The following is a 14,198-nucleotide window of genomic DNA, read 5'->3' on the forward strand; positions in this document are numbered from 1 at the left end:
TCTTGGATTTCAATGCCTTTTTCCTTCCCCAGATCAGGGAAGTTCTCAGCTATTATTTCTTCAAGTACACCTTCAGCACCTTTCCCTCTCTCTTCCTCCTCTAGAATACCAATTATGTGTAGATTATTTCTCTTTAGTGCATCACGTAGTTCTCCAATTTTTCCCTCATACTCTTGGATTTTTTTTATCTCTCTTTTTCTCAGCTTCCTCTTTTTCCTTAATTTTATCTTCCAGTTCACCTATTCTCTCCTCTGCCTCTTCAATCTGAGCTGTGGTTGTCTCCATTTTATTTTGCAGCTCATTAATAGCATTTTTTAGCTCCTCCTGGCTGTTCCTTAGTCCCTTGATCTCTGTAGCATTAGCTTCTCTGCTGTCCTTTATACTGTTTTCAAGCCCAGCAATTAATTTTATGACTATTATTCTAAATTCACTTTCTGTTATATTGTTCAAATCGTTTTTGATCAGTTCGTTAGCTGTCGTTATTTCCTGTAGTTTCTTTTGAGGGGAATTCTTCCGTTTTGTCATTTTGTTTCATCCCTGGAGTGGTGCGGAACTGCGGGGCACTTCCCCTGTGCTGTCTTGAATAATTTGCGTTGGTGGGCAGGGCTGCAGTCATACCTGATGTCTGCCCCCAGCCCACCACTTGGACCACAGTCAGATTGGTGTGTACTTTCACTTCCCCTTTCCTAGAGGCAGGGATCACTGTGGGGTGGTGTGGCCCATCTGGGCTACTTGCACACTGCCAGTCTTGTGGTGCTGGGGATCTGATGTATTAGCTGGGGTAGATCAGCAAGTTGCACAGGGGTGGGAGGGGTAGGTTCAGCTCATAATCCTTTGGTGATCCACTTCAGGAGAGGCCCTGTGGCTCCTGGAGGGAGTCAGCCCGGCTGCTGGAGGGATGGATCCGCAGAAGCACAGTGTTGGGTGTTTGCCAGGTGCAAGCAAGTGCCCTGGCAGGAACTTGTTCCCTTTGGGATTTTGTCTGGGGGATGGATGAGGGAGATGGCGCTGGCGATGACCTTTGTTCCCTGCCAAGCTGATCTCTGTCATCCAGGGCTCAACAACTCTCCCTCTCGTTGTCTTCCAGCCCTTCTGCTCTCCAAGCAGAGCTGTTAGCTTATAACCTTCCAGATGTTAAGTCCCGCTTGCTGTCCGAACACACTCCGTCTGGCCCCTCCACTTTTGCAAGCCAGACTCTGCCGGCTCTGCTTTGCCAGCTGGCTGCCCCTCCGTCCTGGCTCCCTCCTGCCAGTCCGTGTAGCGTGCACTGCCTCTCTGCCCTTCCTACCCTCTTATGTGGGCCTCTCATCTATTCTTGGCTCTGGAGAATCCTTTCTGCTAGTCTTCTGGTGGTTTTCTGGGTTATTTAGGCAGGTGTGGGTGGAATCTAAGTGATCAGCAGGAGGCGGTGAACCCAGCGTCCTCATACGCTGCCATCTTCCTCCTCTAATGTTTATTCATTTTGAAGAGACAGAGTGTGAGCTGGGAAGGGGCAGAGAGAGAGGGAGGCAGAATGTGAAGCAGGCTCCAGGCTCTGAACTGTCAGCATAGAGCCTGATGTGGGCTTGAACCCATGAACCATCGATCATGACCTGAACCAAAGTCAGACACTAAACTGACTAAGCCACCAAGGGGCCCACCACAGAAATATTTTATTAAATCATCCTTATGCTATGCCAAAATTGTTTTGGCTACAACCATGAATGTGAAAAAATGTACCAATTTAAGAATTCTTTAGATGATCAAAAGAGAATAATTAAAGCTGAAGTAGGAAAAGTAAATATAGAAGGGGTTAGAGGTTAGGGTTTAATGGAAAAAAAAAATAGTGTCATTTTTTTTTGCTCTGGTTATTAATTCTTGCTCTCTAATTTCAACATCTTTATAAAGTAGGGAAATTCTGTCTTTAGCCTACCTCCCCCAAAATGGTTTATATTATGCTGTCAATTACTATATTTTATGGGCCTGCTTCATATCCATGTGTTTTGAAAGCTTCCACTATCTTTCAGGTGAATCTTGAAAGGAGACTGCACAGAGAAAGGGAATGAGACATTGAGCACAGACTTCATTCTCCCAGGCCTTTTCCCTGGAAGGAGACATACTTCCTTGTCTCTGCTGCCCTCCTTATCTACACCACTGCTATCACAGGAAACACCACTTTGATCCTCCTCATCTGGGCAGATACCCACCTCCACACTTCCATGTATTTCTTGCTTAGCTAACTCTTTCCCATTCATTTGGCTTTCATCACTAACATAGTCCTAAAAATGATGGTTAACTTTTTCCTCAGGTAAAAGGAAGATTTTCCTGATCAGCTGTGGGACCCATATTTCTTAATATTGACTCTGGGGATTGCTGAATGTCTACACTTGACATTCATGGCTTACTACCCTTATGTGTCTGTCAGAAATCCTCTCAGATACACAATTATTTTAGCCTCTAGGTCTCCAGAAAATGACCATTGGGTAATGGGTGAAATGGACTCTGACATCCTTGGACCACACAGCCTATGCTGTTCACTTTCTCCCTGGTTGCTCCCCAAAACTCCACCACTTCTGTGAGGCCAAGGCCATCTTGAAGCTGCCTTGTGAGGACATCTCAGCCTATGGAAAGGGGTAGTAGTGACCAGCATTGTTGTGGTTCTTTTTCCTGTAAGCTTAATCCTGACATTCTACACCCTCATCTTCTTGCAAGTCTTGCAAATTTGCAAATGAACCCCCCATGAGTACAGGAGCCAGGCCCTGGCTACTAGCACCCCCCACCCTAATGTGGTCATCTTTTACTTTGGCCCAGCCATGCTGATATACATGAGGTGTAGATCTTCCCACATACCCATCTTGAACTAGGCTTTCTATGTTTGACACAGTCCTCACTCCTATGTGGAATCCCCTCATCTACAGTCTAAGGAACAGAGAGGTTGTAGGCTTAATGAGGAAGGTTCTGGAGAAGGATTCCATTGAAAATAGCTTTCCATGTTTCAATGAATAGACAGAAAACTTCATAGTTCAAATATCCCTGGGAGGCTGAAGGGTCTGAGGAAATAGTGGGACTCTGTCCCCATTTTCTATCTTCGAATTTTGGACTCCTGTTATGCTTCTCTCCTGATACTATCAGTTTTAAGTAACAAAACTAATGAATCCTCTGAATAGAGAGAAAAACAAAAACTATACCACTTAGAAGAGATCTAAATCACAACCAATTCTCTGTGTGAATGTGAGTTTTCACCCAATATCCTCATCTTGTTTCATTTGTGTCACTTGGAATGGAAGATGTCTCTTCCTTCCTTTAAATGTAGTGAAAAGATATAAGAAATTTGTCGTGTGTTTGGGAAGAAAATACAGAGGTTTACCTTATCACAGCTCCCATTATATTTCATTAGTAACAAACCTCCAAATGCCCATTAATTTCAGGTTTTGAGCCAATAAATAAAACAAAGCTAAGCACTTCCTAACAATCATCACTTTTTCCCATCTAGTAACACAATAAATCATGTCTGTTAACCTCCCAAATATCAGGGATATCTTTATCCCCTTCTGCTTTTCTTTCTCTAATATCAACAATAACTGCTTATGAATGTTACAGCCCTGGCCTCTTTCTTTATTATGATTTATCCACAATCCTATCATTCCCATGGTCAGAGGCTCATCACTCATCAGTGGCTTCCCATAACCTATGGGGTAAATTTTACATTCTCCTATGTAACATCATGGCATGTCTCAGTGAGTCAACCACCAATTCCACCATCAGCTTTATCTGCAGCAATGTCCAGAGGCTTGTAGCATCTCCAGGTGTCATGGTCTCTCCAAAGTGTGCACATTTCCACAGCCTGTTATTTCTTCTGGGAAAGGCATTTGCCACCCCACTCCCCAGTCCCCACTCTCTGCCTGAACCTCCTTCCTTCAGACCTCAATTAAGTACTTCTCATTCTGTGCAAACTCTACAGTTCCCTAATAGGCTGACTTGGTAACAGTAGAACTCCCTCCAACACTAATGTCTCCTTCTGGTTGTCCTATACTTTGCAAAATGCTCACAATGTGTTATTTGCTCATTACTGAACTTGATTGGCAGAGCCAGGCTATGTCTCTCTTTCCAGATTCCCTTCTTACCATTTTTTTGTGCTCTTTTCTCTTTTATATCTTTCCACATAAATGTCAGTAACAGTAATCCAAATTATTTATTTTTACTCATTGAATAATTTTTGTGCTACCTATAATTTATCTTAAAAGCATGATGTCACTATGTTCTGCTTGTTTATATTTTAAGGCAAAATCATTAAAATATTTTTACACTAACCAAAAATAATTATAAAAATAAGTGCTCTCTGTTTGTTCTGTTCATTTACTCATTTACTCCTTATTGTTTTTATAGAAAGTGACATTTTCCTCTCCAGGGTAAAAGAGTTCTGTGTCAGTTAGCAAGAACATTAAAAATTATGCCAGAATAAAAATTACTTAATTTAGAATTTCTAGAAAGAAAATAACACCTTACTAATTTCTAATGTCCTTAAGACCATCTCAACATTTCCAAAATAGTGTTCCAATAAACCTAAGAATCTAGAGAGTATCAGTAAGGATGATTGGAAAAACAAGGTCATTGTCAAAGTACAGATCTGGGTTAAAAAAAAAACTTGGAGATTTCTTTTTTAATGTAACATTTTCAGGGTCTTTTATATGCTAATAAGAGCTTACTAGGGTAAGATAGAGTGAGCAATGTTTCACAAACAATTTTAAAAATGTCTTGCAAAATGTTTTCAGGAATATTTGTATCTGACTTAACTCCTACAGTTATGTCTTCCAAATATGATCAGAGAAAAAGCTGACAATTGAAGTTCTAGCACTGTATTAATGGCATAGATAAAGGTTGGATGGCCATAATATTATCTCCTTTTGGTATCATGCTAATAAAATATCCAGAATTTTGAAGGATCAATTGTACTGTTTTCATGTTTATTTTCTAGTACCAGGATGTACAAGTGTATTGACATTTAAGAATGCTGTTGAGTTATATTTTTTAAAAGACACAATAACAAAACAGTGAGAAAATTCTGTTAAGGTTCTGTGAATCCATTTCTTCCCAATTCTACATCAAGGTAGTTTTTTTTTGCCCATAAATATGTTTTTTAAGTTTTATTTGTCTCATCTTTGTCCATAAGGAAATGGCACAAAATGCCAATAATAGAGGAAAAAGCCAAAATTTTAATTGAGATGATACATAATGCTATGAAAGGATTTTCACAAATGTATACATTTTTGTATAGGGAAAAACAATATAACAGATAAAGTGTATAAAACAACTATAATATTCCTCTAATCATGCTACATTGACTGATAAATCATAAGGACCATGAGAAACAGTTCAAGTCACTTTCAAGGCATTCTAGGCCATTCCAATAGTTAGAGCCAAAAAATGTCCCACCCCTGAGTGATTAAGCCACTTGCTTAGTGATCTGTGAGTACCTAAGGATAAATCTAGACATAGTTAATCTAAAAGCAGTATATATGCAGAGATTCCAGGTTCCATTAGTGGTTGTGCATTAGAAACATGTTCACTTTGGAAAGTGTCTGTATCACACTACAAAGACATGGGTGGAGGGGGGCAGTTCTTACTAACTAAAAATTAAACTTGTATCATCAAGAAATGATAGCAACTTTGTGCCAAGCAATGTAATATAATATGACCAAAATCAATATTCTTCATTAGTTTTGCTTATCCTGCCAGACACATTGATAGACACAGTATTTAAATAACAATGGATACCAAACCATTAATCTTTCCCACAATCAAAAATATTGCCACATAATAAATGCACCACTGATTTGCATCTATTTGAGTTTCAGGAATAGATGAAAATCAGTGGTGCATTTGTATGGGAATAACAGTAACACTCTGTGTGTTTTATCCAATGATCTTCTAGATCAAGCCAATAGACTAAGACTGGAGTAAAGAAATGGACCTACTGCCACAAATTTCATTCTTCTTGGCTTTTTCTCTGACTCCCAGCATCCTGGCCTTCTCATCTCCATTTTCCTTGTGAGTTTTGTTATTTTGTGGAGGATGAATTTTAGAATTACCTCTGCCACATATGTCCCTGCTGATTTCAGGTGATGCTTGACTTCACACACCCATGTACTTCCTGCCCAGCCACCTCTTCCTCATGGACCTAAATCTAATCTTTGCCACTGTCTCCAAGATAGCCACTAACTTCTCTGGACATAAATGCATCTACCATATTAGGTGTAGATTCCAAATATTTCTTAATGGTATGAGTGGCTGAGGGTGTTCTCCTGAGTCTCATGCCCTTTGACCACTATTTGGCCATTTGTAGCCCCCTAGATACCTGGTCATCATGACACTCTAAGTCTGCATGAAAATGACCACTGGTTCATAGGACGAGGGGGTGTTCATCTCTTTAATGTACACAATTTATGTCATATACTTATCTACTTGTGGCTATAGGAAAATTCACCAGCTTCCTTCTGAAGCTCTTTTGAGAAGATCTCAACCTATGAGAAAGTGAGGTTAGTGTCCAGCATTGTTTTCCTTCTCATTCTCTTCGACTTATTCTGACATCCTATATTTTCATCTACCTTACTGTCCTCCACATGAATTCCTCTGAAGGCAAAAAGAAAGTTGTAGCCATCTGCTCCTCCCACATTGTTTCAGTCGTGATTATGCACATGACTCTAGGTTCCGTTCTCCCCTCAGAGATGCACCAGCATCTCTTTGTGTTGGATGTAATCATTATTCTCATATTGAACCCCCTCATCCATATCCTAAGGAGCACATAGGTATTGGGGGCTCTGAGAAAGATTCCATGAGTTAGGCTTTATGGATGTTTAAACAGAAAAGATGATGCCAATTTTCCTTAAAACACCCAATTTCTGTATCCAAGTGTCTAATTTGTCAACAAATTATATTAAAAAAATAAATAAAAATCAGCTATTATTAAACACACACACACACACACACACAGAGTTTCTGTATTGTTCCCCCAAGCAATGCTACTGCTATTATGAAACACTGAAATCTGTGTTTCAATTTTCGACCCATGTTGGAAAAATTTTACTTCTTTCCTTTCAGGTTTTTAATAATGTGTACTATACTGCAATAAGGAAGAGTAGTTTCTATATAACAGCACTACTTAAACTGACTATAAGAAAAATGTCTAGTTTCCCTAGACTTTATAAACCAATTTCTTGGAAGTGACCTAGGCATATATATCCAACAAATTTTACATGATTCAAAATACCCTGCTGGAAAACATGGTCCTAATGTACCTTTCCAACCACATACCTTACATTTATCATCAGTAAATTCTATCCTACCGAATATTGGCTTATTCAGCCTTGGAATTTTCACATGATTTCATGATTCAACATTTGTTTATTCTCAGCATGGAATTACCTCTGCCACATATGTCCATCTATTGGAATGCCACTTTACCATGAACTGTCTCAAAACTCTCTCTTTGATTTATTCTCTTTATTACAGATTCCATGAGTGTCCCTTTACCTCTAACTTGACACTTTTTTTCATATATAAAAAATATTTATTTATATTATTACTTACTCTAGAAAATTTAGAAAACATACAATTAAGGGGTGGGAAGCCCATATCCTGACAACTGAAGGCGAATACTGTTAACAATTTTGTACAGTAAATGTATTAATTACTTTCTATACAACATATTTTTTTTCTTTTTAGCTGTAATAATGTAGATATGTAATATATTAGTTTCGGGTGTATAACATAGTTATTAGATAATTATATGCATTATAAAATTCCCATATAGTAAGTGCAGTTACTGTCTGTTCCCATAAAAAAATATTACAATATTATTGACTATATTCCTTTGTGTTGTACTTTTTATCCTGATGACTTATTTACTTTATAACCAGAAATGGGTATCTCCTAAACCCTTTCATTTATTTTGACTATCCTCCCGCTCCTATCTCTGGCAGCCATCATTTTGCTCTCTGTATTTATGAGTCTGTTTCTTTTTTTTTTTTTTTGCTTTACTTTATTCTTCCCTTCTCTTCCCTTCCCCTCCCCTCCCCTCCCCTCCCCCTCCTGTCCTCTCCTCTCCTCTCCTCTCCTTTCTTTTCCTTTCCTTTTCTTTCCTCTCACCCTTTTCTTCGATTTCTCCTCCCTTTTTTTTATTCTTTTTCTTTCCTTTCCTTCCATTTTCTTTTCTTTATTTGAATTTCCAGTATAATTAGCATACAGTGTTATATCAGTTTCAAGTGTACAACATAGTGGTTAAGCAATTTCTTACATCACACAGTGTTCATTACAAGTGCCATTCCTAAAACCCAGTGCATAATTTACCCGTCTACCACCCACCTCCACTCTGGTAACCATCAGTTTGTTCTCTACAGTTAAGAGTCTGCTTCATGGTTTGTCTCTCTTCCTCTCTATTTTTTTCCTTTGCTAATTTTTTTTCTAAATTCCACAAATTAGTGAAATTATATGGTATTTGTCTTTCTCTGACTGACTTAGTTTGCTTAGCGTAATATTCTCTAGTTCCAACCATGTTGCAGTAAAGGGGAATATTTCATAATTTTTTTGGCTGAATATTCCATTGTGTGTATATACCACATATTCTTTATCAATTGATCTACCATAGACACCTGAGCTGCTTCCATAATTTAGATATTGTAAATAATGCTGCTATACACATCAATGTGTATGTATCCCTTTGAATTGGAGGTTTTATATTTTTGGGTAACTGCCTAATATGTCAAGTAATGGATAAGAAGATAGTTCTATTTTAAATTGTTGAGCTATCTCCCTACTGTTTCCATCATGGCTGCACCAGTTTGCATTTCCACTAACAGTGCAATATGGTTCCCTTTCTCCGTATTCTTGCCAACATTTATTTCCTAAATAGTTAATTTTAGTCATTCTGACATGTGTGAGTTGGCATCTCATTATGGATTTCATTTGTATTACTCTGATGATGAGTGATGTTGAGCATCTTTTCGTGTATCTTTTAGCCATCTGGATGTCTTCTTTGGAAAAGGGTCTATTCATATCTTATGCCCATTTCATCACTGGATTATTACTTTTTGTGGGTGTTGGGCTTGATAAATTCTTTAGAGATTTTGTATAATAATCCTTTATCTAATATGTAATTTGCAAATATAGTCTCCCATTTCTTTAGTTGCCTTTTAGTTTTGTTGATTATTCCCCTCACTGTACACAAGCTTTTTATCTTGATGAGGCACTAATAGTTCATTTTTGTTTTTATTTCACTTGCCTCTGGAGACATATCTAGTAAGAAGTTGCTGCAGCCAAGATCAAAGAAATTGCTGCTTGTTTTTACTTCCAGGATTTTGATGGTTTCCTGTGTCACATTTAGGTCTTTCATCCATTTTGCATTTATTTTTCTGTCTGGGGTAAGAAAGTGGTCCAGGTTCATTCTTCTACATGTTATTGTCCAGGTTTCCCAGCACAAATTGTTGAAGAGATGGCTTTTTTTCCATTAGATGCTCTTCTATGTTTTGTTGAAGATTACTTGACCAAACATTTGAGGGTTCAATTCTGGGTTCTCTATTCTGTTCCATTGATCTATATGTCTATTTTCCTGTATCATACTGTCTTGATGATTACAGCTTTATAATACAGCTTGAAGCCCAAAATTGAAGACTTCAGCTTTGGTTTTCTTTTTTTCACGTTACTTTGGCTATTCTGGGTTATTTCTGGTTTTATGCAAATTTTAGGCTTGTTTGTTCTAGCTCTGTGAAGAATGCTGGTGTTATTTTGATAGTAATTTCATTGAATGTGTAGCTTGTTTTGGATAGTATAGACATTTTAACAATATTTGTTTCTCCAATCCATGAGCATGGAATGTTTTCCCGTTCCTTTCTGTCCTCTGCAATTGCTTTCATATGCTTTCTATAGTTTTCAAAGCAGATATCTTTTATCTATTTGGTTAGGTTTATTCCTAGATATCTTATGATTTTAGTGTAATTGTAAATATAATTGATTCTTTGATTGCACTTTCTACTGCTTCATTATTGGTGTATAGAAAGACAACCAATTTATGTACATTGATTTTATACCCTACACTGTGCTGAATTCATGAATCAATTTTAGGAGTTTTTGTTGAAGTATTTATGGTTTTCTGTGTAGAATGTCATGTCATCTGCAAAAAGTGAAAGCTTGACTTCTTGGCCAATTTGGATGCCTTTTATTTCTTTTTGTTTTCTGACACCTGAGGCTAGAACATCCAGTACTATGTTGAACAAGAGTCATGAGAGTTGACATCCCTGTTGTGTTCCTGACCTTTGAGGGAAAGCTCTCAGTTTTTCCTCATTGAGGACGATATTAACTGAGGGTCTATGTTGAGGATCGTTATCTCTATCCCTATTTTCCTGAGGGCTTTTATCCAGAAAGAATTCTCCATTTTGTTAAAGGCCTTTTCTGCATCCATTGATAAGATCATATAATTCTTTTCCCTTCTTTTATTGGTGTGGTATGCCTTGTTGCTTGATTTGGGTGTATTGAACTAGCCCTGCAGCCCAGGAATAAATCACTTTTGACCATGTGAATAATGCTTCAATGTGCTGTTGAATTTGCTTTGTGAGTATCTTGTTGAAATTTTTGCATCCAGGTTCATCAGGGATTTGCCTTGTGATTTTCTTTCTTAGTGGCATCTTTGGTTTTTGTAATCAAGGTTATGGTTTCCTAGAATGAGTTTGGAAGAATTCCTTCCATTTGTATTTTTTGGAATAGTTTGAGAATAGATCTTCTTTAAATAAAATAAATCTTCTTTAAATGTCTGATAGAATTCCCCTGGGAAGTCATCTGGCCAAGGTCTCTTATTTGTTGGGAGATTTTTGATAACTGATTCAATTTTTTTTTACTGTTTATTTATTTATTTTGAAGGAAAGCATGAACGGGGGTGGTGCAGAGAGAAATGGAGAGAGAGAATCCCAAGAAGGATGCATGATCAACACAGAACCTATTGCAGGGATTGATCCCATGACTGAGCAATCACCACCTGAGCTGATATCAAGAGTTGAATGTTTAACCTACTAGGCCATCCAGGTGCCCCAATTCAATTTCTTCACTGATTATTGGCCTATTCAAATGTTCTATTTCTTATATATTTTTCCCATTTCTGTTTTGGTAGTGTGTGATTTTCTAGGAATTTGTCCATCTCTTCCATATTGCCCAGTTTGTTGGCATACAATTTTTCATAGTATTCTGTTATAATTATTTGTATTTATGTGATGTTGGCTGTGATCTCTTCTCTTTCATTTGTGACTTTATATGTTTGGGTTCTCTCTTCTTTTTGATAAGTCTACCTACGGGTTTATCAACTTTGCTTATTATTTCAAAACATCAGCTTTTGGTTTTATTTATCTGTTCTACTGGGTTTTTTTTGTTGTTGTTTGTTTCTATATCGTTTATTTCTTCTCTAATCTTTTTATCTCCCTACTTCTGCTGGCTTTAGGTTTTATGTGCTGCTCCTTTTCTAGCTCCTTTAGATGTAATGTTAGATTGTGTATTTGGGACTTTGCTTGCTTCTTGATATAGGCTTGAATTGCAATGTACTATTCTCTTAGGACTGCCTTTGCTGCATCCCAAATGGTTTGGAGTATTGTGTTTTCATTTTTGTTTGCTTCCATGTATTTTTTAATTTATTATTTAACTTTCTAGTTACTCTACTCATTCTTTAGTACGATGGTCTTTAACAACCGTGTTGTTGAGGCATTTCCAAATATTTTCGTGTGGTTGATTTCAAGTTACATACCTTTGTTTTCTGAAAATATCCATGATATGATCTCAATCTTTTTGTACTTTTTGTGGGTTGATTTATGATCCAGTATATGATCTATTCTGGAGAATGTTCCATGTGCACTTGAGAAGAATGTGTATTCTGCTGCTTTAGGATGAAATGTTCTGAATATATCTTTAAGTCCATCTGATCCAGTGTGTCATGGGAAGACATTGTTTCCTTGTTAATTATCTGTGTAGATGATCTGTCAATTGCTGTAAGTGGGGTAAAGTCTCCTATTATTATGGTATTATTATCAATGAGTTTATATTTGTGATTAACTGATTACCATATTTGGGTGTTTTCAGTTGAGGGCATAAATATTTACAATTTTTACACCTTCTTGATGGATAGACCAATTAATTATGATATAATGCCCTTCTTCATATCTTATTACAGCCTTTCTTTTAAAATCCAGTTTGTATGATATTATTTTGGCTACTATGGCTTTCTTTTGGCCTCCACCAATATGGTAGGTGGTTCTCCATCTGCTGACTTTCACTCTACAGCTGTCTTTAGGTCTAAAATGAGTCTCCTGTGGGCAGCATATAGAAATACCTTGCTTTTTTATCCATTATAATACCAAATGTCTTTTGTTTGGAGAATTTAGTCCATTTACATTCAGAGTGATTATTGAAAGTTATGAATTTAGCGCCATTGTACTTCCTGTAGAGTTGGTGTTTCTGGTCATGTTCTCTCATCCTTTGTTTTCTTTGTTGCTTTTTACTTTTTCTTCTTTTTTTCTCTCTCAACATACTTTAAAATTTATTTTGGGGCTGGTTTAATTGTCACAAACTCTTTTAGTTTTTGTTTTTCTGAGAAAGTCTTTATTTCTCCTTCAATTCTGAATAACAGCCTTGCTGGATTAAGAATTCTTAGCAGCACAGGAGGAGCCAAGATGACGGAACAGCATGGAAATTTTTTTTTGTTTGTTTTTTGCATCTCATGTCTATTAAATGCAGCCAGATCAACACTAAACCATCCTGCACACCTAGAAAACTGATTTGAGGATTAACACAACCATCTGCAAAACCTGAACCACAGAACTCAGCAGGTACATAGTGAAGAGAGATGAACTGTGGGAGAGAGAAGCCACGAAGGGCAGGGAGCTGTTTTTTGCTTGCAGAGATAGGATGGAGACAGGGGGCAAGTATGGGAAAAGCATCCCCCCCTCAAAGAAGCTGGAGAGAAAGCAGAAAAGTGGAAACAGCCACAGGGACTGAACTAGAAAGGGAGAAAGGAGAGAGGAGAGGGTTTAAAGTCCATTAAGATTCTATAAACAGCAGGAGCACAGAGTCTGAAACCCTGCAGCTCAATACCTGGTGGTGCTCTGGTGGGAAGCGCAAAGCCCCAGCAGCAGAGTGAAGTCTGGGGAGTCTTTGGGCCACACAGGGAGAGGCTGTTCCCCTTCTGGGAGGACATTTGGTAGAAGCGGTGCAGCCTCCTCATTAACAAAGGTCCCAGCAGACGCTGGAGAAAGGCGACATCCACTGCTGTTGGAGTGAGGACCTGGCATGCATGCATGTATGGGCCTGGCGCCATATGTATGTTGTGATTTGCCATACTTCCTGAAATGCTGCTGTTACATAATTGTGTGAACTTTTTCTGGAGTGAGCTGACACCCAACCACAGTCTCTGGGCATCATCAGCAGCATGGCCCTGTGAACATTCCTGGGTGTGGAGGCACCCAGCCATTGCTCAGTGAGACCCTCCTGCAGAGGGTCAGAACAGGTCAAAGCCACAGTACCTCAGATGTAAGGGGTCGGAAAACACAGCTGCATCTGAGATAAAACTCAGGAGGGAGGTGTTTGCCTGGCAAACTGATGGATTGGTCAAAAACAGTGTAAAAGCAGAGAGTAGATGGAAGCCAGAAACAAAGAATGGGTGTACAATTCTTAAACAGAGAGAACAAACTTCTGATACTAGAGACTGGGTGGTGGGTGATGTCAATTTTACCCCTACCATGAAGTCTAGATTAAAAGGATTGCATTGGAACATGAATGGGACCTATATCATGATCTGCAATAAAATTTTTGAGCATCCTAACCAAAATGGAACAAAATTTAATATTAATGTACTTCTCAGGTACTTAGAAAGCATATTGAGACAATTGGTTCTTATTAATTGATAACATTCATTGAATGCTTACTTATTCCCAAGCACTGTGCTAAGTGTTTTATATGCATTACTTCATTTAGTATTGAAGTAAACTTATGAGGCAATAATTTGAGGAGTGTTTAAGCACTTTGGGCTCGTTGTTTAAGCAGGTTGGGCTCTGGAATCAATCCGCATGTGTTCAAATACTATGTAGCTAAAAGCTCTATGCCATTGGGTAACTGACTTACACCATTTAAGTTTTTTTTTCCTTTAAATAAAATTGGAAATGAAAATTTTTTGAATAACAAGAGAGAACTTA

The 14,198-nt window shown here is 38.0% G+C and overlaps 1 long non-coding RNA gene across 1 annotated transcript; it reads right to left on the minus strand.

Moving 5' to 3' along the window:
* Positions 1-658: 658 nt before the first annotated feature.
* On the minus strand, positions 659-12,192 carry LOC123597077. Its single transcript, XR_006711960.1, has 3 exons — positions 12,180-12,192; positions 11,521-11,524; positions 659-1,444 (listed from the first exon to the last, which is right to left on the minus strand). It is a non-coding gene; the product is annotated as an uncharacterized LOC123597077 (long non-coding RNA).
* Between the last annotated feature and the right edge of the window lie 2,006 nt (positions 12,193-14,198).

The sequence above is a fragment of the Leopardus geoffroyi genome, chromosome A1, assembly GCF_018350155.1.
Source record: "Leopardus geoffroyi isolate Oge1 chromosome A1, O.geoffroyi_Oge1_pat1.0, whole genome shotgun sequence".
Classification (NCBI taxonomy): Eukaryota; Metazoa; Chordata; class Mammalia; order Carnivora; family Felidae; genus Leopardus; species Leopardus geoffroyi.